This window comes from Mirounga angustirostris, unplaced genomic scaffold (genome assembly GCF_029215605.1).
Source record: "Mirounga angustirostris isolate CCGP_5_RB_7025 unplaced genomic scaffold, mMirAng1.0.hap1 SCAF_7, whole genome shotgun sequence".
NCBI lineage: Eukaryota > Metazoa > Chordata > Mammalia > Carnivora > Phocidae > Mirounga > Mirounga angustirostris.
Window position 1 is genome coordinate 64,265,093 of NW_026991715.1, and position 25,677 is coordinate 64,290,769.

General features: G+C 37.4%; 1 pseudogene; it reads left to right on the forward strand.

The window, feature by feature from the left end:
- Window positions 1-5,413: 5,413 nt before the first annotated feature.
- Window positions 5,414-5,909, forward strand: LOC123835254 (dynein light chain Tctex-type 3-like; annotated as a pseudogene).
- The last annotated feature ends 19,768 nt before the right edge of the window (window positions 5,910-25,677 follow it).

Sequence of the window (25,677 nt, forward strand, 5' to 3'; positions counted from 1 at the left end):
CATTATGATTTTGCAGTCAGATGCTCTACCACTGAGCTATACCCCCATCATTATGATTTTGATAAGCTAACATGGCCAGTACACTTTTCATTTAAATTGCTTCTCTAGAATTATACATCTTTAATGTGCTTTTGAAAAGGAACAAAGAGGCCTTATATTAGTGACAAAAAACAATGACTACTAGACGAAGTTAAAGGTTTTTTTTTTTTTAATTTTATTTATTTGACAGCGAGATATAGCGAGAGAGGGAACACAAGCAGGGGGAGTGGGAGAGGGAGAAGCAGGATTTCCACTGAGCAGAGAGCCCGATGTGGGGCTCGATCCCAGGACCCTGGGATCATGACCTGAGCCGAAGGCAGATGCTTAACAACTGAGCCACCCAGGTGCCCCGTTAAAGGTATTTTTAAAAAGTATTTATAAAACTAAGTGGCACCAATATATCAGATACCATCTGATTCTTTTTTTTTTTTTAATTTCTCTTGAAAAATAATTTGGTTCATCAACTTGGAGGATAAGGAGGTATCTGGCTCAATTGCTAGAAAACTCTAAATAACTGTGCTTGATATTCACTGAGAAGTGGGGGCTGATGTGCTCTGGCAGCCAATGGGTCTGGCAGGGAAATATTTGTTGTATAATTTTCTGAAGAGAGGAAAGGCATGGGAGAAATCTGGGGAGTTCTTAGAACAGTATCTAAAGATATCCACATAAAATTTTTTAGAGTTGGAGAGGTTAGTGAGGAAGTTCCTCAAGATAATTCTGACTTATTATGATACGATCTATGGGCTATTCCCCATTTCTCTGCCCAATCCACTCTCCCTTATGAAGTATGTAGGTAGGACATGGGCAAATACTGGACTAGAGTCCTGATTAATTCAGTTCCACTGAAAATTGTTATTTTTAGAGGAAGTTAGGAACTAGGAATTTTACAAAGCATCATTAAATTTTTCTTCTGAGTAATTCAGCTAAAGTAATGTGGGCTAATTAGTAGGGAGGAATATTGTGGTGAGACTGGTTAAAAATGTGAAATATCTGGATTATATGTTGTTAAGGACTGAATGGGGTCCCCCCTTCACAATTTGAAGCCTTAACACTATGTGTGACTGTATTTGAGAATAGGGCCTTTAAGGCGGTAATTAAGGTTAAATGAGGTCATAAGGAGGGGCCCTAATTGGATAGGACTGATCTCCTAATAAGAGAAGGATAGCTTCACTATCCCACTTGCCGTCCTCCCGCTCCCCCCCAAACCATCCCCATGTGCGTGCACAGAAAACCCAAGAAGAGGGTCCTCACCAGAACCCAACTTGTGATGCTTTGATCTTCATGATGCCAGAACTGTGAGAAAATAAATTTCTGTTGTTTAAGCCACTCAATTTGAAACATTTTGTTAGGACAGCCTGAGCAGATTAATATATGTATTTTATAAAATGCATTTTAGTACTTTTAAGCACATAAAATAATTAAAAACAGGCCAAATATTTTTTTAATCACTATCAAAACAGTAACCGTTTACACTTATTGAATTCTGCTCTTGTTGCTTCTTCATCTTTTTTGGTCAGGCAGTCTCAGTTTCTCTGCTAGGATCAACCCATTTAATTCTCACAGGGCTATTAAGCTGGTTCTCACATTATTGTTGATCCTGTGTTACAAAATGAGGAAACGAGGCACAAGGGTTTTAGGAATTTGTTCAATGCCACAGACCAAGTAAGTGGTAGCGTCTTTGAACCCATCATTCTGACTCAAGAGTCCAAGCTCTTACTCATTATGCTAGAAGAGCGATTTGTTTGTGAAATAGGGTCATTTTGTGCTTGTTTAAAGTTTTATCTTCCTAAATGCATGAAGCTTTTTTTTTTTTTTTTTTTTTAACCATGAGGCTACCCTTTGTACAAGTTATTCCTGGAGGAATGGGGGTGAAGGGTAATATTAAAAATTCGTCTAGGCTTTTTTAAGATTTCATCCCTCTTGACCCCTACACTTAGTGCAGCCATAGTGAGCCCCTGCTACCAATAGAGATGTGTCACATAACCCTGGAGTGCCGGGAAGCAGAATGTCTGAGAACCACTGGTTAATATCATTAGGTTTTTTATTACTAATAATAATGATGGGCCTGAATGACTCTCTAGCCCATAAGTTCTGCTTACTTGATGACACATGCAGGAGAATATGCACAAACATAATTACTTTAACAACAACAATGTTTTTGGATGTCCAGCAGTACCTACAGGTGTGAGTAAATCCAAGAAAGTGGATCAAAATCTGTTTTCATTGAGTTTCTGCATACTTAGTGAGAAAAGTCTAATATACCTTGGAGAAAAAAATGTTAATGTGAAGAAATACATTTCAAAATTGAGATGGAAATAGTTTAAGGCAGGACTCTGTTGCAGTATTTGATTTTACAAAGAAATCTTACTCTTCCCAGAATAACTTCAGGTGGGTTTTAAAACAAGTATGTAATTGTGATAGGGTTCTTGTGTATATTCCTATGTGTGGGAGCCTTAACGATAAAATGTGAAGTCAGAAATCACATGGTAAAAGAAAAGTAGCTGTTGTGCTCACCAGAGATAAGATGGTCTGTTACAAGTGTCTGTTGCATTGGCTCTGGGAGTCTTGGTATTTTAAGGAAAATACAATCTAATAGCTTGCATAGATCTCCCTGAAGGTATAACTCGCATTATCACTTTGCCGTACATTTTATTGTCCAAACTCTGGTTAACATTCTGCTGGGGAACAGAAATAGTTGATTTCTAAGAATAAATAATGATGGATCTGTAGGATTCATTAATTTACCGTGGTGTGGGTTTTCCTTGTGGCCTTAAATGTTCCCCTACAGCTGGGTGATTGCAGTATTCCACATGTTCTGGCTTCATAAAAAGGAAGAAAGGGCTGGTTGCTGCCCAGTTGTTTTTTTTTTTTTTTTTTTTTAAGTATCTATATCTAATACACACACACATTTCCTGAGTAAAACAAAGGGTGACTCGGTGGTCATCAAGAGCCTTCCTGTTTTTGCTATATTTGGTGTCTTCCTGCATTCTTCCCTCTGGCTCCACAGCTCCTTCAGATCCTCTGTCATGCCCATTTGCTTGAACTTTGAACCTCCCTTGGTACCTTCTCCCAGTAGTTAAGCTCCCATCTCTGACTGTGTAAGATCCTCAGTATTTTTGAGGATTCCTCTTCTTTTTTTTCATGGAATCACTAGGTAGCAGTTAACTTTTGGTTCCAATAATTAAAATGCCATTTATTAAAGTTATAAGTTCAAAAACTTAGTACTTCTTGAAGAGTGACTTTTTATGTTTGGCTTACAAATCTCACTATTAGAATTTTTAAGTCTAGCAACTTGTAACCATCATTTAAAAATATTTTGGGAAGAATATTTGGCACCATTTCAAACTTAATACCTTCAAATATACTTAGCTGAATTTATAGATTAAATACTATATGTTCAATATTCTTCCTAAATATTTCAATTGTCCAAAAGGAAAGACATGTCCAAAATTAAAACAAATGATCTTTCTGGATAGTAAATATCTCCAATTAATATGACAAGCTTATAAATACCTTCAATTTTCTTAATAATTACACAAAATAGTATAACTTTGATTGAATGCTGTCCTGTGTTCCCTCATCCTCAAAAGCCTGCAGCTTTCTGCTTGGGTTCTACCTGACTGTCATGTACTGGTGAGAATCTCCTTTAGAGGAAAAGCCATGTAGATATCGATATCCCTCAGTGCAGTTCCTTTTCTCAGTTTCTGCCTGGTTTTGGTCCCCCTCCGTTGCTTTCAAAAAGTTGTTAAATAATTTATACAGTTTTAATTGTTTTATGTAAGAGGGTTAGTCCGATATCAACTCCTTTGTCATTCCCTGAACTGGACCTCTTGGACCAGAAACTCTTGATAAATACAAGGAGAAGGCTGAGCACAAATAAAACATCACAGATAATTACCCAACAACAAATAATGTCTTCTTTCATAGGCAAAGGTAGAAGATTTAAAAGCAGAATTCATTCGTGTCTTGCATCATACTGATAAAGTAAAATGGTTGAAATTTTGTTGTGCGGCCAGAAAAGCTACTGACTTACTAGCAAAACTAAAGGGAGGCTGCCATTTCATTTGTGTGACCAGCGGGGCTCTGGAGTTGGCAGTGGCTCAAAATTGGTCTTGAAAAACCTTGCTCTAGAACTCGTGTTTTTTGTTCTTCCTTAAGTGGCTTAGATACCTGACAAATAGAAGATGACTGGTTTGTCAGCCTGCAAAAAAAGAGGGATATGCCTTTAGCATATCAAGACACTTATGCAGAGTTTCATGACTGTAAGTTCTGTGAGTTTAAACTTGTGGGAGAATTTGTTATTCCATTTGAAACTTTTCTAAAATGCCTCATTAAATGCTATGGATAAAAAGTAGCAAGGAGTAGGTACAAAGAAGGATGGTGGAAGAGAAGATAATTTGCAACAAAACATTACACATAAAATGTATTTGAGGGGGGAAAAAAAGGAACAAAGAAAAGTAGGGAGCTGGGATACCTGTCTCAAACAAAAGAGTCACCACTTTTGTGAACTAATCTAAGCCAATCTGGCTGGTCAACAATGTCACATCAGATAAATAGAGAAACATGGGAGGAGGCTGCCTTCATGTTACCAGGTGATATTTTATGATGAAAGCAAGTCTTAGCTAACCCCCATTTCTGCCTAATGTACATTTATTAGTGAACTGGAACAAACAGTCATAGAATCTGCTCTTGTTTCCTCTGGAACATTCATCCCTCTGGCCTCAGCCACTCCGACAGGTAGCTTACATGAAAGATTTAACCTGGGCGCCTGGGTGGCTCAGTCGGTTAAGCGACTGCCTTCGGCTCAGGTCATGATCCTGGAGTCCCCGGATCGAGTCCCGCATCGGGCTCCCTGCTGGGCAGGGAGTCTGCTTCTCCCTCTGACCCTCCCCCTGCTTGTGTTCCCTCTCTTGCTGTGTCTCTCTCTGTCAAATAAATAAATAAAATCTTTAAAAAAAAAAAATTTAACCTGAAGCCAATGCAAGAATATTTTGATGGCAGTGTCAGCCAACACTTGCTGGGGTCAAATGAGAGTTGTCCCCAGGATGGAGTGGGCCAAGGCCCTTAGAGTCTTGGATCTCAAGTGATTCCCAATCTGGATTTGTTGAATTTTGATGCTATCTTCCTTTATTCTCACATACTCTCTAGCCAACCATGTACTTCAAAAACCATTCATTTTAGCAATGAAAATTTACTGCTAAGATTTCTCTGTGATTAACAAAACTTCTTGTGAAGATTTGGATAAAATATTTGAATGCTTAAGTGTACTTCCTGAGTGTGGATTCCTCTTTAATCTATTTCAAATGTTAACGGAATGCCCCTGCCTTGAATATTTTAAAACTGGCCTCTACCTGCATATAATACCTACTTACTGATGGATTTTAAAAGCCTTTTTCTTTTCTTTCTTTCTTTCTTTTCTTTCTTTCTTTCTTTCTTTCTTCTTTCTTTCTTTCTTTCTTTCTTTCTTTCTTTCTTTCTTTCTTTCTTTCTTTCTGAGTACCACCGCCACTGCCATGAGGTTGGCTTCAATGCTGATGAAGCGCACAGTATCGTTAGAGTGTGTAGATGTGGTCTTGGGTGGTGAAGATTATAACCAGAACAACATCAACCAATGGACTGCAAACATAGTGGAACAATCCTTGACACATTTGGTTAAGTTGGGAAAAGCTTATAAATATATTGTGACCTGTGCAGTGGTCCAGAGGAGTGCCTGTGGCTTTCACACAGCCAGCTCGTGTTTTTGGGATACTACATCTGATGGAACCTGTACCGTAAGATGGGAGAACCGAACCATGAACTGTATTGTCAATGTTTTTGCCATTGCTATTGTCCTGTGACAGATTAAAAATGTTCGGCCAAAGCCATTAACTTAAAAAAAAAAAAAGCCATTTTCTACACAGATAATAAAACAACTCTCGGTGACAATCAGATTTGTTCGGAATCCCTTCACCCAAATGAACAGATTTGAATCCCCACCCATGCACTGAGGGTAGACATGGCTAATGAATAATTAACTGCTTTCGGCTTTAGTTAGATACAGAGTCACAATGTTCAGTTATCAGAAGTTTCAGTCAAGATACAACTTGTCATCCTAGCCTCAGTCTTCCTCAATTTAATTCAAACGTTGATTTTATTTCAATTTCTAGGTAATAACCAACATTCTCCATTTCACATAGTGCATTGGGAGCAGCTTCAAGCAATACACATTTGACATTTGTAGTCATTAAGCATTTGGGTTTTTTCCTAATGGGAATGGATAAAGTGGGAGGCAGGCCTGTCCTGAGTATCACAGCTTTGAGAAGTCAACATTGCAGATGATTGCTCAGGAGCTGTCGCAGCAAGAGACCACCTATGAGGAAAATAGAGATAATTACAAACAACAATCACAGCTGTTAGCGGCCGCACTCAGAACACATCCTCAGCATGAGAAGATTGCTACTGATGCATCAGACGTTGAGCCGCACTCAGTCACTGGGATGGACCCACAGTGGAGACAATCTAAGACAAAGCCAACACTAATAATAGCAGGAGAGGTCAAAACTGAGTCCAGAGTTTGCCTTGCATGAGAAAGTTTTAATCATTTCAGAATTAAGGGCTAAAGGCTTGACATATTTTGCATAAGAGCTTTATTATCTAGAGGTTACTTACCAATCAACTCTGCAAGCTTTCTTAACATACTTTAACATTTCCTATAGATGGCACTTGAATCATTATGCTTATTTTTCCCAACCGCATAAGGAGCCACTCTTCATGCAGTTACTGGGCTCTGCCATTCAGGAAACATTTCATTGCTCCTTGACAGGGACATATAATTTTCAGTAGCCAAGGCTTAGTTATGTTTGATGCTTCTCCAGAAAAATAATTATGATTTAAGAATATTCATTTTTGGAAACACTTGTTCATTTTATTTCCTGTGAAGCATATTTAATCCTGGGATTGTTTAGTAACTCTTTTTTCCTCTAATTTCTTTTGCATTAATATCTTACCAGATCCACAGAATAACCAGCAACCATGACAAGTTGAAGGATACAAAAAGATAAAACGTGTAAAAATAATAATAGCATAAGTCAAATAGATTAATTTAAATTCTGATAAAAATCATATACTGCTTTGAAATAAGCAGCATAATCAGAATATATAAAAATTTATAGAGTAAGATAATATTGCCATCACTGTTCTTCTCTGTGTCCCAAATCTGCATATCCTATTAACATAAATTATATATATATTCAAGCATTTGAAATGTTTATTGTCATGTACAGAAAAGATATTTGAATTTGGCAAAGTGTTAGTAATGTGTTTGCTTAAGGAACACTGAATGCAAAAATATATTGATGAATTTTAGGTTTTGTTTGAAGTAAATGAGGGTTAGCTGACCTGTGGTGAGAATTAGCTGGAAGTATCTATTTGAGAGACAAAAATATACAGATTAGTTGTAGCCTTGGCCATAAATGAGCTTGCACGGAGAATGTATAGAGGAACATCTCTGATCCTAAGGCAAGCAAACAATGATGGGTGTAGATTTAGTTAACTAGAGGAGAGGGATTTTAGGGTAATTACTGTATCATTCCTATTCTCTTTGCCTTAAAAGAAAGGTGAGGTCAGTTCCAAACTCATAGTGGTAGTTCCTTCTTAGAAGTCTGGAAAGTAGTCCCATTTCTTTTTTCAAATCTTAGTGTTTTGTTTTGTTTTTTTTCCTCCCAAATCTGATTTTCCTCCTGTTAATGCTGATTTTGGAAGGAACTTACTGGAAAAACGTATTTTTTCCATGCTCCTGGACCCATATCACTGTGCAGCTAGGTCATGAGTAAAGTGAAGACTATGGGAAAAACAGCACACGTTCCTTTCCTGCATCTTCCATCTGTGACAATTAATCAACAAACTAAAGAACTTCTGAGTGTGTCCAAGTACATTCTAGGTATAAAATATTTTAAGCATTGTGACAAATATTTTACTTGATCTGAACAATAATCCCAAAAGAAGAAAGGGAAAACATTCTTACTATTCATCAGACTCTAAAAGCAGCTCATATTTATAGAGCATCTTATACTATGTAAAGTGTTTTAATACAATTTTCTCAATCCAGCCTCAAACAAATTACCACGGTATCAGGACAATTTACAAGAGAATAAATGTGAGTAGTTAATATTCACAAAAGTTGTTCAAGGTCACTTATGACCAAAGAAGTACAAATTAAAATTACCAGAAAACATTTTTACCTGTCAAATAATTGAGGACATGATGCACTCAATTTTGTCAAGGGCATGTGTTGGCAAAAAGGTTACTGCTGCTATAGACTGCTGGTGAACTTAGAATCTGTTATACCCTTTCTGAATGCTATTTTGGCACTAAGAATTCACTCAGGGTAAATAGGAGATAGAAACAAAGGTTTATGTTTAAATGACTACGTTACAGACTTATTTCTAATACAGAATATGAGAAACCATTTATGTGACAAATGTAATGTGAGGCAGTCATTTTGGAACATGAGGAAATCTTGCAAATGGAGACTCTATAAAGTGAAGCAAAAGTTGGAGGAAGGGAGCAGGGCAGCCTAATCATCTGTAATGCCCATCCCCTAAGTTTTAGATAAGAAAAATAAAATACTTGCATAAGGCACTATTCTTTTGGGATTCAGGTGTTAGAGCCCAACCTAACTGTGGCATAACCATACTTGCTGGCTTATGCTATGTATGAATGCATTTACTTAATGTTTAAAAATAAGTTTGTGATGATGCATTGGAAGCAAAGACATTCACGCAGCCATCCTTACCCTGTGTGCTTTAGGCCTTGAATTCTTTTTTTGCCTGATATTAAAATCTGGCCCCTGCTTTCTTTCTGTTAGCGTTTTCTGATGTATCTTTGACCTTCGTTTTACTTTAATCATCTGGTGGAATTTTGTTTTAGGTAGTTTCCTTGTTATCAGTATCTCACTGGATTTTGTATTTTGACCCATTCTCCAGGTCTGTTTTTCAACTGGAAACTTTCACACATTTGCATGAAAATATATTCATTATATATTGTGAAGTAAAACGTAACAGGTTACAAAGCGATATATTTAGTATCAGCTCACATATGTAGGATTAAATCCCAAATTTGTGTGCGTGTGTGTGCGTGTATGTGTATACATACAAACATATATCAGAAACGTAGCTGCTTATTTCTGTGTGGCGTGAGCTTTTTTCTTTTTGCTTATATGTATTTTTTCATGAACACATATCACACACACACAAAGAATTAAAGTTTTATAAGAGTTAAATAGTTTGCAACCAGCTTCTAAGGGCAATGAGGGCACCTGAACTCTTGATGGAAGAACTATTAAAAAAATGTAAACCTCAAGTTACCTCTGGATCTCTTAGCCAGAGGAATAAAACTGGCAATTATTACAGATAAAAAAAAATAAGTTTTAGAAAACCTCAGTCCCTTTATTGTAAGGTGCAGAAACTGTGTTATTATTAGGGAAGCAGTAGGAATGAACCTATCTGGTAATCACTGACTTGGTAACCACTGCAAAGCCTATAGATACTGAAAATCTAAAGTTATTTAAAAAACTATAGAAATAAATGTCTCTGATTAAGCTGCTTAGGTAATACCCTTTATTCTGATTTTAAGACTTGATGATCCTGAGATTTCTTTTATGAGTCTATGGTTGATTTAATAGCCACATTTATTATTTGAAGAAAGTGAGAAAGATGGTGTTAAATGTTCCTCAAAGTGGAATTGAGGTTTTAATTATTACAGGACATATGGAAGAAAGGGACACTGAACAGCTCAATTCCAAGCCTGAGAATTTTTCAGTGAATATTTAAAAATACAACAGTGTGCCTATTCAATTAGGAAGCTGTTGGTATTCATTTGCTTTCACTGGGCAAAAATTTGGCCACTCAAGTCATTGCAGCACTTCCAAATTAATAAAGAGAAAACTTTTTGTAAAGTACTGATTAATATTCCCTTAATTTTCACTTACACAAAATCAGTGCTACAAAAACTATGTAACATTTTTGGCTATGGACGTATATCTTGTGATGTAAATTTTAAGGGCACCATAACAGTTAATGAAATCTGCAAAATTAAATTCAGTATCCTGGGCTATAGGAAATTCTCAAGTTTCTTCTCGTTCTGAATTACTGTAGTGAAGATGGGAGACTTCTTGACTACTAAAACCACTTAAAGAATACAGTGTTTCTCTTCCTCAGACACCCTCTCAGAAGACTTTTTTTTTTTTTTTTTGCAGGTGACAACGCTTCTATTTAACTTTTCTATAGCATCTTACTTTATGTCACATATTCTCCTTTCTCCCTGTTTTCCTGCCTTTCTTCTTTCTTGCCTCTTTTCCTTCTCAGTTATTGAGATTAAAATGTTGATGCTACTATGGACAAAGTGCTATATTTTGGCATCCAAGGGGGCCTAGAATACTCCCTCAAATGAATTAACGCACCTGGATGCTGGCATAGATGAGCCTGCGGGGCAGTTTGTACCTGCGACTGTACACAGTGGAGAGCAGAGGATGCTCTGTGTCCTGAGGACATGTGGCCCCAGGGGGAGCTCTGCCTTCCTGGAAGCTGTGCCCAAGCCTGTCTGCCCTTGATTTCTGTTCTGTCCCAGCTCACTTCCTGTTCCTCACTCCCTCTATCCCTCTCCATCCATCTAGTTCCTTTCTTCATTGCTGCGTCTTCTTCCTCTAACTTGTCTGAAGCTTGGCTATTCTTGAGGCTCCGTCTTCTTCCTTATATACCCACTCCCCTCAGGGGCTCTTGTTATACTTGTGGCTTTCCTTATTTATGAAGGCAGACACCAAACGTATTTCTCCAGCTCTGGCTCTGGGCTCCTCACTGGACATCAGTACTAAAACTCATTTTTTTAAACCAAACTCCTTCTCTTTCCCCCTATCCAAACCATCCCTTTGATGTCACATTTTTGCTCCTGTATCACACTTCTCTAGTCACCCAGACGCAGAAAGTCTGATAGGCTTTCCTCTAATCAGACATTCCTTTGCTGTATCTCCTGCATCCATCCTTTCCTTTCCATTCCCGCTGATATCATGCTGGCTCCATCCGCTTCGAGATCAGTTGCACTGAATTTGAAAGGTCACACAAAGATTAGCTTATTCTTGCAGCATTTTTAGCCTTTCCCTGGTCCAGTTCTCCCTGCATATATCAATCTTCTTTTAAGGTTAATCTCTCTTGCCTTTGGGACTAAATCCCTTTATACTGCATATGAGGGCTCGCACGATTTACCCTTTATATACCTTTGGAGCTAATCTACATTTCTCACACAAACCTTCCATTCCAATCCAATTCCTCGAACATTGTTTTTTTCCTCCATGTCTTTGCTCACTCAGTTCTTCCTGTGCTGAAATCTTCAACACGTTTCTCTAGCAAAATCTTACCTTTCTTTAAGGTCCAACTGAAAATTTCACCCCCTCTCATGAGCTTCTCTCAACATGAAAGGATATGTGCTGCCTTTTAAATTCAATCATGTTCTATAATGTTTTTGGTTATTTCTCAGTTTTATGATGCTTGGTAGCTTTATCCTGTAATACATTTTATTTCTAGTTTTTGATTATAAACTACATGTGGCAATGTGTTTATTTGTATTTTCCACAGTTAATAATAAGGCACAACATATTAGTTTACTGATTGCTATCTAGAGATTATGTCATCTATTATAAAAACTTTTTCCCTCCCTTCTCGCCATGAGTGATGAGTAATTCTGAAAGTTATTATTCAAAATAGCTACCTACAAAATAGGGATTGAATTTTTCCTGATGATATATGTACTTAGTTTTTTCCCCACTTGAATGCCAATGTGGGTTTTGGTCTATCATTATTTTCTTCCACTCTTGGGGAACTCTTGGGGTATTTAAAGCTCTAGAGCTCTATTTGTCATTGGTAAGTAGTAACATTGTGCACAAAATAGTCTCAGGATATTAGCAAAACAAATTTCTTCATTGTATAACCAGAGGCAAAATTGCTGGATTTAAACTATCTGAGGACTCAGGACTGGCCCTTAAGACTTTTCCATTACAATCCATAAAAGTGAAGAAGTTTCCAAGGCTAAAAGTAACACATGATCAAGTTGGGGGCCAGCAAAACTAATGCAAAGACTTTTCCCAGAAAGATAGTGTGGTCATCTTTGTCCGGGGAAATGATCCCCCTTTCTGCTCCGTGATGTGTGCTGACAGTTAAGCTAACAGCAGTCTCCTTTTCAGCTTCTGAAAGCAAAGGTTAGTAGTTGGCAGTAAAAAAAGAACCAGTACAATTAAAGTAACTGTCTAATAAAAAAAGCCACATCGTGTAAATTTCAGCACGATATAAAAAAAAAATTAAATACATGGAATTCATGTTCTAAAAAGCAGTTCACATAATTTGCGTACTTAATCTTTGCAAAAAAGTGTAGAAGAGCTTGACCAGAAAACGATGCGGTAGCTTCGAGAGAGAGCTCTTTGTTCTCAGATGTGAAGTAATTTTGACTTTTTTATATACTGAAAGCAGCATTGAATTAGAGCCACCCTGGAGTTGTAAAGATCTATAGAATCCTCTTTTTAAAATCACTTTTATTGATTCATCTATAAGCAGAAATATTAGAATTCAATTTTGTATAAACTGCTTTACATCAGGTATTCATCAAAATATGCCATGAATATTTTCCATAGCCTCTTTTTTGCATTTTCTTTTCTAAGCAAACTGAATTACTAAGTGTTCACTTGGTATAATTGCCCACCTCTGAATCTCTGTTCTCATTATCTTTCCATCAGAAATCCTGAAGGATTAGGTATATAAGCAACCCAATCTTAAGTTCGTTATGATAGAACTAACCACCCCCTTCTTGTAGCAAACAAATCTGGATCCAAGTTCACCCTTAAATTCTCTCACACACAGTTGTGTGGCTACCTGATAAACATCATCTTAAAACTAGCAAAGGGAGGACCTCTAAAGGGTTAAAATAGTGGGTTGTACAGATGATCTTTGCAGTTGTAATGGTGACCTTAGAAAAAATATCACGTCTCTAATTTTTGGATTTGAAGATATTTGCTGAAAGAGCAAGAACATACAGTTTTTAACATCTAGATTTCATTTTCAGGACTCCATTCAGCATTTTTACAACACACCAAATCTGCAGTCATTTCGATTGCTGTTTATGGCCTCTTGTCTCAGCCAGTTCAAGTGGAGGTTAAAGTTGACTGCTTCAGTAGAGTTCCCTATTCCGAAGTGGGACAATTTTCTGGTTTTTTGTTTTTTGTTTTTTTGGCAGTGTGTGACTTTTAGTTTTGTTTGCAATCTATATTTTGATCGCGAAGGTTTTCAGACTTTGTTTTTGAAGTAAGAACTTTTGATTATCTCTTTGAAGGTTCTAGCTTTAATCATTTTTAGCATGCTTAGAAATTAAAGAAACAGCATCTCATTAGATGCTTATGAGAGACCGCTGAGCAAAAGGCAAAAACCTCACTTTTGAGTAAGTGGGTAAAATGCCTGGATGGAACTGACTTATCTGTATAAGTATGGTTCTTAATAAAGAATTTCTGAGAGTCATTGTCGGTTGCTTTGCTGAAGTCCTGCTGTGTATCACGGTGATTCTGTAAAATAGGAATGTGTAGGTGATACTGGGGACTTCTGCAATTTTTAAATGGCATCTGTTTTTTTCTTTCTGGAACGACCTCTCCATGTAATTCTGATGGTGTGGATGTAAGTTTGCCATCATTTCTATGTAACATAGATCAAATATACCACTTTGTTCTGATCTCAGTAACTAAATTATTGTCCCAAGGGTAAGAACAGAACTCAAAAAAAAAAAAAAAAAAAAAGTCATCCAGAATCCATTCATGTGGCTCTTAGGGGAGAGACACCTTGCCATTTTATCTGGGTTTTTAGTATGGAATATGTATACTTCAAATGGTAAGGGACCATCTTCGCTGCTCCATGGGAAGAATCCTCCTGGAAATGAAGCCAACCCAAAAGAAAGCAGAGTCAATAAATTATGGTAGTCAATACATTTTTGTTCTTAAACCAATTTCAGTATGGTTTCTGACATTGACAATCAAAATAATTTTTTTTTAAATTTTTATTTATTTGACAGAGAGACAGCGAGAGAGGGAACACAAGCAGGGGGAGTAGGAGAGGGGGAAGCAGGCTTCCAGCGGAGCAGGGAGTCTGATGCAGGGCTCGATCCCAGGACCCTGGGATCATGACCTGAGCCGAAGGCAGACGCTTAATGACTGAGCCACACAGGCACCCCAAGAATTCTAAGATTCCTCTCCCATTTCATATAGAAGAGGTTACCTGACTTCACCTAAAATACACAGCTAGTCGGTGGCAGGCCCAGGTTTTGAATACAGATCTTTCTCCTTCCAGAACCATAGTCCTATAGTGACTCTGAAAATAGCTTGGGGAATCTCAGGACCAGTCAGTTACTTAAGATGTCAAGATGGCCATGGGCTCTGACTCCAAGTTATGCAACCATTTTCTTCCCAAAAGGTTTTTGTATATCCTGAAATGAGAGGAATAGTTTTTGAAGGATGGATGTAGCCCAGCAGATTCTAGCACATAGCCTCTATTTGTGTGGAGACAATTTTGAAGAATGCTTGCTTATCTTAACCTTGGCAAGTGACAATGTTTTGTAGAAATTGCTTTTTTACCTCTGTCAGTGTTGGCTTGCACTGGTTATAAATTCCGGTTTACTGTGGTGCAAATAGTCAATATAATCTAATACCTACTGATGGGAGCTGGGGCAAAAATCCCTTGATTTTGATTGCCATCCTCTCCTGAGATGGATCTTCCTCATATGCACTTCCATAGGCTGAGCAGGGGCTGTTACTCCTCTCTAGTCCCCACTGTGTTTTGATGACCTAGTTAGTAAGAGGTCTATGCTTGGATGGCATTGATAACTATACTGTGGGAATGCTGCTTCTCTGTTGTCTGAGACATTGAGTGAAATCTTACCGTCTGGTAAATATTCATGGACCACTATGTGTATCTTTTGTTGAGATATAAACAAGTATAGGAATTCTTTTCAAACAAGAAGATTTCAAAACTTGTTCTACAATTTCCTCAGATTAACATATTGAAAGAATTTTCAGTATTAAGATAGCACAGTTCTTAGGTGTAGGGAGAAGTACATTTCTTCCTGGAATTTAAATCTCTTAATAATTTATGGGGATAAGGTTGCAGGTATTAATAATATAAGTGTCTCAGAACTAGTGGATACAATGAGAACTTGTGAATGGTAGATGTTTGGGTCTCACAGATAATCAAGTTTTTGTTTTATTGTTGGACCCTTTGGTTTACTCGAAAGGAGAAAGAAAACGTTCAGTACACTGATTCCAAAAGTTAGGATTCAAATATTCAATATTCCTCAGAGTGCCATTTTAAAGTCTGTTTATCCAAGTTCCCGGATGGAGGCTGAATTAAATACTGTATCAAAATTACTTTAAAGTGCATTTGTACTGCCTGGTACCCATTTATATTTAGTTAAAAAAAAAAAAAGGAATCCAACTCTGTTGCTAGAAAATCTAGTGTTTGGGGATTACAATAAACAGACATGGCTAGCTTAGCCCTAATTTTTAAAGTTTTAAAAAATAAAAGTATAGTATAAAATGCAAATTGAACATTTAAATACACTGAGGTGAAGAAGCATTAGCCACTGCTTCCTCCTGAAAATGCAATAAACTAACAGTAGAGGTAATTTTTAAGGTTATAGATAAATAAGGACAATGAGAGAAGAGGAGATGTCTGCAATGAAATGTCGGAAGCTGAAGAACAGATGGAAAAGTTACAACTGACTTCGCAGATGCCAGAAAATGGAGTCCTGATTACACAGTGGAGAAAGCCAGTGAGCCAAATGATTTAGACCATGAGACCTGAAAGGGGTTCTAGAATTGTTGGTGCTGCAAAGTACTGGAAGTAGAGACAAAAGTGGGCTGAAAACAAGAGTTTTGGTTCAAAGTCTTTTAAGGAAGTCAGGCGCCCAGTTCTCTCCTCTGCTGGTCACTGCTCCCCTCCAATGCTGGCAGATTTGTCCTCTAAAGAAGGTCTCTAAGCTGCTTCTATTCAAAAGCACATTTAGTACAGAATGGCCCATGGTTAAAGCAGGGGAATGAAGTGAAAATTTATATATGTTCATTCTCCAAGCTTGCCTGTTAGGATTATCTCTGCAAGCAAGAATTGAAGAAACTCCCTCTGGGGAATGATTGGCCCACTATATGAAGATGCCCACTATCTTCAATGGATTAATTTAGGCAGACAACCCTAAACAGAATCCACATTCAACACCCCACCACCGGTAGACCTAATCAACAGTTTTCTGGCTCAGTCATAACTTTGAGCAGACACTCAAGGATCACCAGGTATTTGGGAAAGCCTCTAATGTGAAAGGCATAAACCAAAATAAAGGAACAGACAAATAGAGTAATTCAGAGGAAAGAGTTTCCATTGTATAGAAAAGGCAAAATAATCCTAGTATACCACAGCTGAAAATGAACACTGATCTAATAAAAATGTTTTGTTCTCTTGAGTGAAAAGGAGATGAGAAGTATGAACGCATGGGTGGGAGTCACATCTTCACAGTGGGAAGTCAATAGTGTCTAAAACTCAAAGGTCAAGAAGAAGCAATTTAAATTGCTCAGAATAATAAAAAATTAATAAAAAATGGTAAAAGGATTCAAAAGTGGTTGCCTCTGGAAATCAGGAAGTAGTGGCATATGGGAGGTCACAGGCATGCTGTTTTTTAAAAACGAGCTATTAACTCTAAACTGTGTTCATGTAGAACTTTTACAAAAATAAAATCAAGGTAAAAATATATTACATGCTGGAAAATTTCAAAAACTACAGAAATATCTGGAATAGGATTTTCACAGACCCCTTTCCCATTCTATATCCCAATATCTAGTCATTATTAACTATCTCTGCATATATACATATATGTAATATATATTACATACAAATACTTATTCTAATATTTCTTTTTACTAATGAGATTAAAGCTGGTTAACTTCCTTAATCATATAACCTTATTAAATTTTTATACATATGGATATGTATACATATATACACATACTTTATACATACATACAAATAACTGTCTTGTGATTTAGAAATGAGGGTCTCCAGAAGGGAAAACAACAGAAAAACTTCCAAAATTGCATTAGAGCCCCTCCTGACACACATAAAGCATAAATGTTCAATTATTTTACCCATGTGTTAAGGCCCAGCTCAAATGCCACTTCTGCAAGCCTTCCCTGACCCACCCATCTGAAAGCAAAGTGGACTGTCCGTTCCTTTACCTTTTTCTTACCTTTCGACATTCGTCACAAGCAATTGTCTTTCTGTTTTTTTGTCTAATCTTCTGTTGCCATTGATAGTCCCCTAGCTTTACCTCTCACAAATTCAAACTCTTGGCGAGACTCCTTGATTATTCCTTCGGTTCCAAGCCCCAAACCAGCCTGAGTCAGGTACCCCTCTCTGTGGCCGGGGCTCAGGGAGGGTTTGGTTGAATGAGGTGGCTCTTCTTAAGACGTCCGTGTGTATGAAGGAGAAAGGCTGTTTCCATAAGGAGGTACTGGACAGATGCTTCTTTGAGTATTTTTTACGCCACTTTGTTATTACTGCTTTGGGAAAGAGGATGAGTAATTATTGGTAAAATCAGGTTGCATCAAAACTGTTAAAGTAAGAAGGGAAAAGTGTCTTGACATTTGTTAAAGAAACTGGCCCTTACAACTGGCCCAATGCCTTTCTATTCATTGATTAATTTGTTCCCTTATTAGGTTTAGTTAATTTGTATAGCATTATTTTTAACAGTTTGTATTCTGTCACAAGTGACTATGGTAGTCAAAGCAATAACTTGCCGAACTATTAATTTTCTTTACTAATAACATTTTTCCAGCACTGCAGTCTTCAGAGGCATGTTCTGAAGTGTTTAATTCTTCTTAATTTCTGTAGAAATTCCAGTGAAAGGTTAGGATGGATCATAGAAAAATTATAATCTGGAATCTGGTCAATAGAGAAAGGGTTATGACTATAGGAAACAAAATATTTGGGCAAACGTACAGTTTACCAGTTTAATGTAACAATAAAATTGTCCAGCACAACCCATTGATTCAAGAATTGTCACTGCAGATTCTGTAACTGAGCAATGAAGTATGACAATAGAGATTTTAGAAAATCTAGGTGATGTTTAGATTATAAACAAATATTGACTTATAAATATTAACGCATTGGAGGGGTACTGACCTCACTAAGAAATGATTCATGTGAATAACCAACCATATTCGGATTTGTTGGCATTTCGTGATTCAGATTTCACATGGAAAATACGTTGTCCTTTGTCTAAACATATGTCAGTTCCGTTATATTTAGTCCTGAGCAGGAAAAAAAAAATTTCTTTTTTTTAAAGATTTTATTTATTTATTTATGAGAGACAGAGAGAGACAGGCAGAGGTAGAAGCAGGCTCTCCAAGGAGCAGGGAGCCCGATGAGGGACTCCATCCCAGGACCCCAGGATCATGACCTGAGCCGAAGGCAGACGCTTAACCGACTGAGCCATCCAGGCACCCAAAAAACAATTTTCTTTGAAGAAATTTTTATTCTTTGGGGAAAGTTGCATTTTTATGCTTGATTCTTTTGTAATTAATGGATTAATTCTTAGTTCCTCTTACTTCTGCACAAACGAGTATCTGATTGCTTACGTATTCAGAGTACATATTCCTAATTTAGAATACAGAACCTAATCATCCTATTTCCCTTGCCTTGGGAGCCTTGCTCTCCCAGCTAACCATTCATCACTGGCCTTTAAATTGCTATAGGCAAGCAGAAAAGGATTTCCTTCTTTGCATTTTCTTAGTATAGTTTCACAGAAAGGAAAATTAATAGAAGTGTAAAAGACTCCCTGAGAACTTTTGCAGCCACTGCAATTTAGAAATGTTACAGAATAGGTTACAAAGTATGAAATAAATGAAACAAAAATATTAGGCTAAAGAAATGTGCAGTTTTCTTTTTAAAATAATTCTGTAAGGAGGTTCAGTCTGACCACCACAGACCTTCAGAGTCTGCCGCTCAGCAGAGAGTGACGCCGCGTCACACACTGTCTCACCACAATCGTGAGATGACAGTGACACACACAGACACACCCAATCTCATTCTGCATGAAACGCAAGTAAGTCACAACTGTAATGAAATACTGTTTCCGGCTACCAGCCTGGCATAGGTAGAAAGGTTTGCTAATACACTTGGAGAGGGTGTGGAGGAAACAGCGTTCTGCCCTCCCACACTATTGGGAATGTGGGTTGGTACGACCTCCACAGAGGACAATTTGCAGTATTTACCAAAATTAAAAGTGCTCATACTCTTGACCTTGAATTCTACTTCTAAAAACTTACCCTTTAGAAAATGTATCCATATGTACAAAGATACTCATTGTGACTTTTATTTTTGCAAATAAAATAAGGCAGGGAATCCTTGAAATGTCCATCAATAGACTGCTGGTTAAATAAATTATAGTAAATTTATGACAGGGAAAAGTCTGTACCATGTGCAAGAGGTATTATTAAGTGCAGAGCAGTGCGTAAAGGCAGAACAGTACCATTAGTGTTTTTTTCTCCTTGACTTTTTTCCCCTTATTTCTAAAGACTTACAGAATAATTCCGAAAGGTAACCTAAGAAGCTGAGTACAGAATTTGCCTTGGGAAAGGAGGCTCGAGGGGGACTGGGGTGGTCTGTTTCCATGTATCTTTTGATATTGTGAAAAAAAATTATGTCAAACACAACATTTTCTGCTGAGTTGAGAAAAAATGGCAAGCACGGTTTCATGGGCTCATATTCCTACTGGCCACTGCAGCTCTAACCTGTCACAAACCCCTAAATGTCCAGTGGCAGGCTCCAGAGCTGACAGAAAAGTGGGAAACAGTTGGATGGAGCAAATGCTGTGACAGGAGTTACAATAGGAATCATGATACTACCTCGCATCTTTGGATTACTTTTTGGATGTGCCTGGTATTGTAAGTATTTTACATGCATTAACCTACTTAACCCTTACATCTATCCTAGAAAGTATATACTGTCACTTCCCTCATTTCACAGAGGAGGTAGACCCCAGAGACAGAGAGGTTGAGGAAACCCACCCCAGATCACATAATTATTAAATGACTGCTCACAATTTCAAGACCTGCCCTCAGCAAAGTAGAGAGCTCCGTGCTTTACAACCAGAACTATCTTGCCCTTTATGTTCAACTGGATTCCCAATCCAATAAAAAGGTATTTTTCTCCGTATGCTCATCCTCAAAAAGGGAGACCTGTTTTGGTTCATTATTTGAATTTGCAAATATTTGCAGACTCTGTGGCAGTATTAAAACTTTTCAGTTCCTTGGAAATTGAAAGACTAAATAAACAAAGAAATGAGTGGAAGATATGCTGAGCAAATGCCAAGAGAAGGATAGTGGGTTGTCAATATCAGAAAATACCATATGAAAGTCATTAATACAGAAGAAAGACTTTTTATATATTGACAAAATACTAAATATCCATGGTGAAAAATTCCATAGCCATGGATGTTGAATCATTAAATGAAATATATGAAATATGTACAACCAAAGATATTGAAAATTCAAAAAGGGACAAAACCAGTCATCGTGGCAGATTTTAACACACATTCCCGTCTGTCACTGTCACATCAAATATAACAATGATGATGGTATCAAGAATAACAAAGAAATGAAAGAAAAGGAATTAAAACAAGTTTATGTACGATTTACAACTCTACATCTCCTAAAATTTGCAGATGCATTTACTAAAATTTTTAGTGAGCTGGGATTTTAAAGATTTTATTTATTTGAGAGAGAGAGAAAGAGAAGGAGCAGGGGGAGGGGCAGATGGAGATGGAGAAGCAGGCCTCCCCGCTGAGCAGGGAGCCTGATGTGGGGCTTGATCCCAGGACTAGGGCTCAATCCCTAGACTCTGGGATCATGAGCCAAGCTGAAGGCAGACGTTCAATTGACTGAGCCACCCAGGTGCCCTGTGATCTGGGATTTTGATGCTAATGTAACAGGGTAGAATTTCTTTTTTTATACAATTTTTTTTAATTTAAATTTTAGTTAACATATAGTGCAATATTGGTTTTAGGAGAATTCAGTGATTCAATCACTGCCCTCTTAATACCCATCACACATTTAGCCCATCCCTCACCCACCTCCCTCCACAATCCTCAGTTTTTTCTCTGTCGTTAAGAGTCACTTATGGCTTGTTTCCTTCTCTCCTTTTTTCTCTTTTCCCCTTCCCATATCTTCATCTGTTTGCTTTCTTAAATTCCACATATGAAGGACATCATATGGTATTTGTCTTACTCTGGCTGACTTATTTCATTTAGCATAATACACTCTAGCTTCATCCAAGTTGTTGCAAATGACAAGATTTCATTCTTTTTGATGGTTGAGTAATATTCCCTTGTGTATATATGCCACCTCTTTATCCATTCATCAGTTGACAGACATTTGGGCTCTCTCCATAGTTTGGCTGTTGTTGATTATGTTGCTATAAACATCGAGGTGCACGTACTCCTTCAAATCTGTATTTTCATATCCTTTGGGTAAATACCTAGTAGTACAATTCCTGGATCATAGGGTAGTTCTATTTTTAACTTTTTGAGGAAGCTCCATACTGGGTCCAGAGTGGCTGCCCCAGTTTGCATTCCCACCAATAGTGCTAGAGGGTTCCCCTTTCTCCACATTCTCACCAACACTTCCTGTTTCTTGTGTTGTTAATTTTAGTCATTCTGACAGGTGTGAGGTGGTAGCTCATCATGGTTTTGATTTGCATTTCCCTGATGATGAGTGATGTTAACATCTTCTCATGTCTCTCTTATCCATCTGGATATCTTCTTGGAAGAAATGTCTATTCATGTCTTCTGCTTATTTCTTAACTGGATTATTCATTTTTTGGGTGAGTTTGATAAGTTCTTTACAGATTTTGGATACTAACCCTTTATGAGATATGTCATTTGCAAATATCTTCTCCCATTCAGTAAGTTGCCTTTTAGTTTTGTTGATTGTTTCCCTCACTGTGCAGAAGCTTTTTATCTTGATGAAATCCCAATAGTTCATTTTTGCTTTTGTTTCCCTTGCCTCCAGCGACCTGTCTAGTAAGAAGTTGCAACCTGAGGTCAAAGGTTTCTGCCTGTGTTCTGCTCTAGGATTTTGATGGTTTCCTGTCTCACATTTTGCCAGGAATGGCCAGCAATCCCTACACCAATGGATGAATGATGACTCCAAACTTTGCCATGAAAGAGAGGAGAAGGCAAGGGAGTCAACGCTCAGAGACAAAAACCCTTTGCCCTGCTTTGCTCCCACTTTTATTGGTCCTTCAGGATAATCACAAATTCTTTATCACTGTTTCTCAAGCATGTGATGTGTGACAAGGGGCTTACTGGAACTAGGGGGATCTGTTTCCGGGAAAGATACGATATGCTAATCTGTGTGTTCTATGAATTCTGCTAAACATAGCCTAAGGGACAATGCAGACATCTCTTAGATCACAAGGCAGCTGTTTGTGCTAAGAGAGCTTGGGGGAAGGCAACTCCCCCCAGCATTCCTACGGCAGAGTGGTCACGCAGGCAGGCCTCAGCATTCCAAAGGCCTATGGCCTTCTCCAAAAACTTCCCTTGCCCCCAGTACCTCTGTGTTACATTTTAGCAAGCCAGGTATTATGGCTGATTTCATCCTCTACATTTACCCCCAAAACATTTAGGTCTTTAATCCATTTTGAATTTATTTTTGTGTATGGTGTAAAAAAGTGGTACAGTTTCATCCTTTTATGTGTTGCTGTCCAGTTTTCCCATCATTTGTTGAAGAGACTGTCTTTTTTTCCCTTGGATATTCTTTCCTGCTTTATTGAAGATTGGTTGACCATAGAGTTGTGAGTCCATTTCTGGGTTCTCTGTTCTGTTCCAGTGATCTATGTGTCTGTTTCTGTGCCCGTACCATACTCTCTTGATGACTATAGCTTTGTAATAGAGCTTGAAATCCAAAATTATGATGCCTCCAGTTTTTTCTTTTTTAGGATTGCTTTGGCTATTTGGGGTCTTTTGTGGTTCCATACAGATTTTAGGATTGTTTTTCTAGCTCTGTGAAAAATGCTGGTGGTATTTTGATAGGGATTGCATTAAATGTGTAGATTGCTTTGGGTATTATAGACATTTTAACAATGTTTGTTCTTCCAATCCATGAGCATGGAATGCTTTTCCATTTCTTTGTGTCCTCTTCAATTTCTTTCATAAGAGTTCTATAGTTTTCAGAGTATAGATTTTTTTTACCTCTTTTGGTTTATTCCTAGGTATCTTATTGTTTTTGGTGTAATTGCAAATGGGATTGATTCCTTGATTTCCTTTTCTGCACTTCATTTTTGGTATTTAAAAATGCAACAGATTTCTGTATGTTGATTTTATATCCTTTGAATTTGCTGAATTCATTTATGACTTCTAGCAACTTTGTGGTGGAGTCTTTTGGGTTTTCTACATTGACTATCATGTCATCTGCAAATAGTAAAAATTTGACTTCTTCCTTGCCGATTTGGATGCCTTTTATTTATTTTTTTGTTTTCTGATTGCTGAGGCTAAGACTTCCAGTACTATGTTAAATACTAATGGTGAGAGCGGACATCCTTGTCTTGTTCCTGACTGTAGGAGAAAGGCTCTCAGTTTTTCCCCACTGAGGATGATATTAACTGTGGGTCTTTCATACATGGACTTTATGATGTTGAAGTATGTTCCTTCTATCCCCACTTAGTTGAGGGTTTTATCAAGAATGAGTGCTGTATTTTGTCAAATCGTTTTTCTTTTCTTTCTTTCTTTCTTTTCTTTTTTTTTTTAAAGATTTTATTAAGAGAGAGTGTTTGAGTGGAGGGAGGGAGAGAGGGAGAAGGAGAGAATCTCAGGCAGAGTCCACGCTTAGCATGGAGCCCAATGTAGGCCTCAGTCTCACGACCCTGAGATCAGGACCTGAGCTGAAATCAAGAGTTGGACGCTCAACTGACTGAGCCACCCAGGCACCTTTCAAATGCTTTTTCTTCATGTATTGACAGGATCATATGGTTTTTATCCTTCCTTTTATTAATGTGGTATATCACATTGATTGATTTGTAAATATTGAATCACCCCTGAAGCCCAGGAATTAATCCCACTTGATCATGGTGAAAAATCCTCTTAATGTACTGTTGAACTGATTTGCTGGTATTTTATTGAGAATTTTTCATCCATGTTCATCAGGGATATCGGCCTGTAATTCTCCTTTTTAGTGGGGTCTTTGGTTCTGGAATCAAGGTAATGTTGGCTTAGTAGAATGAATTTGGTAGTTTTCTTTCCATTTCTATTTTTTGAAACAGTTGGAGAAGAATAGGTATTAACTTTTCTTTAAATCTCTGGTAGAGTTCCCCTGGGAAGCCATTTGGCCCAGGACAGAGGTTTTTGATTACAGATTCAATTTCTTTGCTGGTTATGGGTCTGTTCATATTTTCTATTTCTTCCTGTTTCAGTTTTGGTAGTTTGTAAGTTTCTAAGAATTTGTCCATTTCTTCCAGATGACCCAGTTTGTTGGCATATAATTTCTCATAGTAGTCTCTTAAAATTGGTTGTATATCTGTGCTGTTGGTTTGACTTTTCCTCTTTCCTTCTTTCATTCGTGATTTTATCTATTTGAGTCCTTTCTCTTTTCTTTTTGATAAGTCTGGCTAAAGGTTTATAAGTTCTGTTAATTCTTTTGAAGAGCCAGTTCTTAGTTTCATAATCTGTTCTATTTTTTGTTTGTCTCTATATCATTTATTTCTGCTCTAATTGTTATTATTTTCCTTCTCCTGCTGGCTTTAGGCTTCATTTGCTATTCCCTTTCTAGCTCCTTTTGAGGTAAAGTTAAGTTGTGCATTTGAGACTTTTCTTGCTTCTTGAAGTAGGCCTGGGTTGCAATATACTTCCTTCTTAGGACTGCCTTTGCTGCATGCCAAAGGTTTTGGACTGTTGTGTTTTCATTTTCATTTGCTTCCATGTATTTTTTAATTTCTTCTTTAATTTCCTGTTTAACACATCCACTCTTTAGTAGGGTGTTCTTTAACCTCCATGTATTTGAATTCCTTTCAAATTTTTTCTTGTCGTTGACTTCCAGTTTCATAGTGTTGTGGTCTGAAAGTATGCATGGTATGATCTCAATCTTTGCATACCTGAGGCCTGATTTGTGACCTAGTATGTGATCTATTCTGGAGAATGTCCCATGTGAACTTAGAATGTATATTCTGCTTTAGGATGAAATATCCTGAATATATCTGTTAAGTCCATCTGATCCCTTGTGTCATTTAAAGTAATTGTTGCTTTGTTGATTTTCTGCTTAGATGATCTGTCCATTGCTGTAAGTGGGGCATTAGAGTCCCTTACTACCATTGTATTATCAATGAGTTTCTTGATGTTTATTATTAATTGATTTATATATTTGGGTGTTCCCAAGTTGGGGGCATAAATATTTACAATTGTTAGATCTTTTTGATGGATAGACTCCTTAATTATGATAAAATGCCATTCTTCATCTCTTGTTACAGTCTTTGTTTTAAAATCTAGTTTGTCTAGATTTTGTCTGTGGCTAGTCTGGCTTTCTTTTTATGTCCATTTGCATGATAA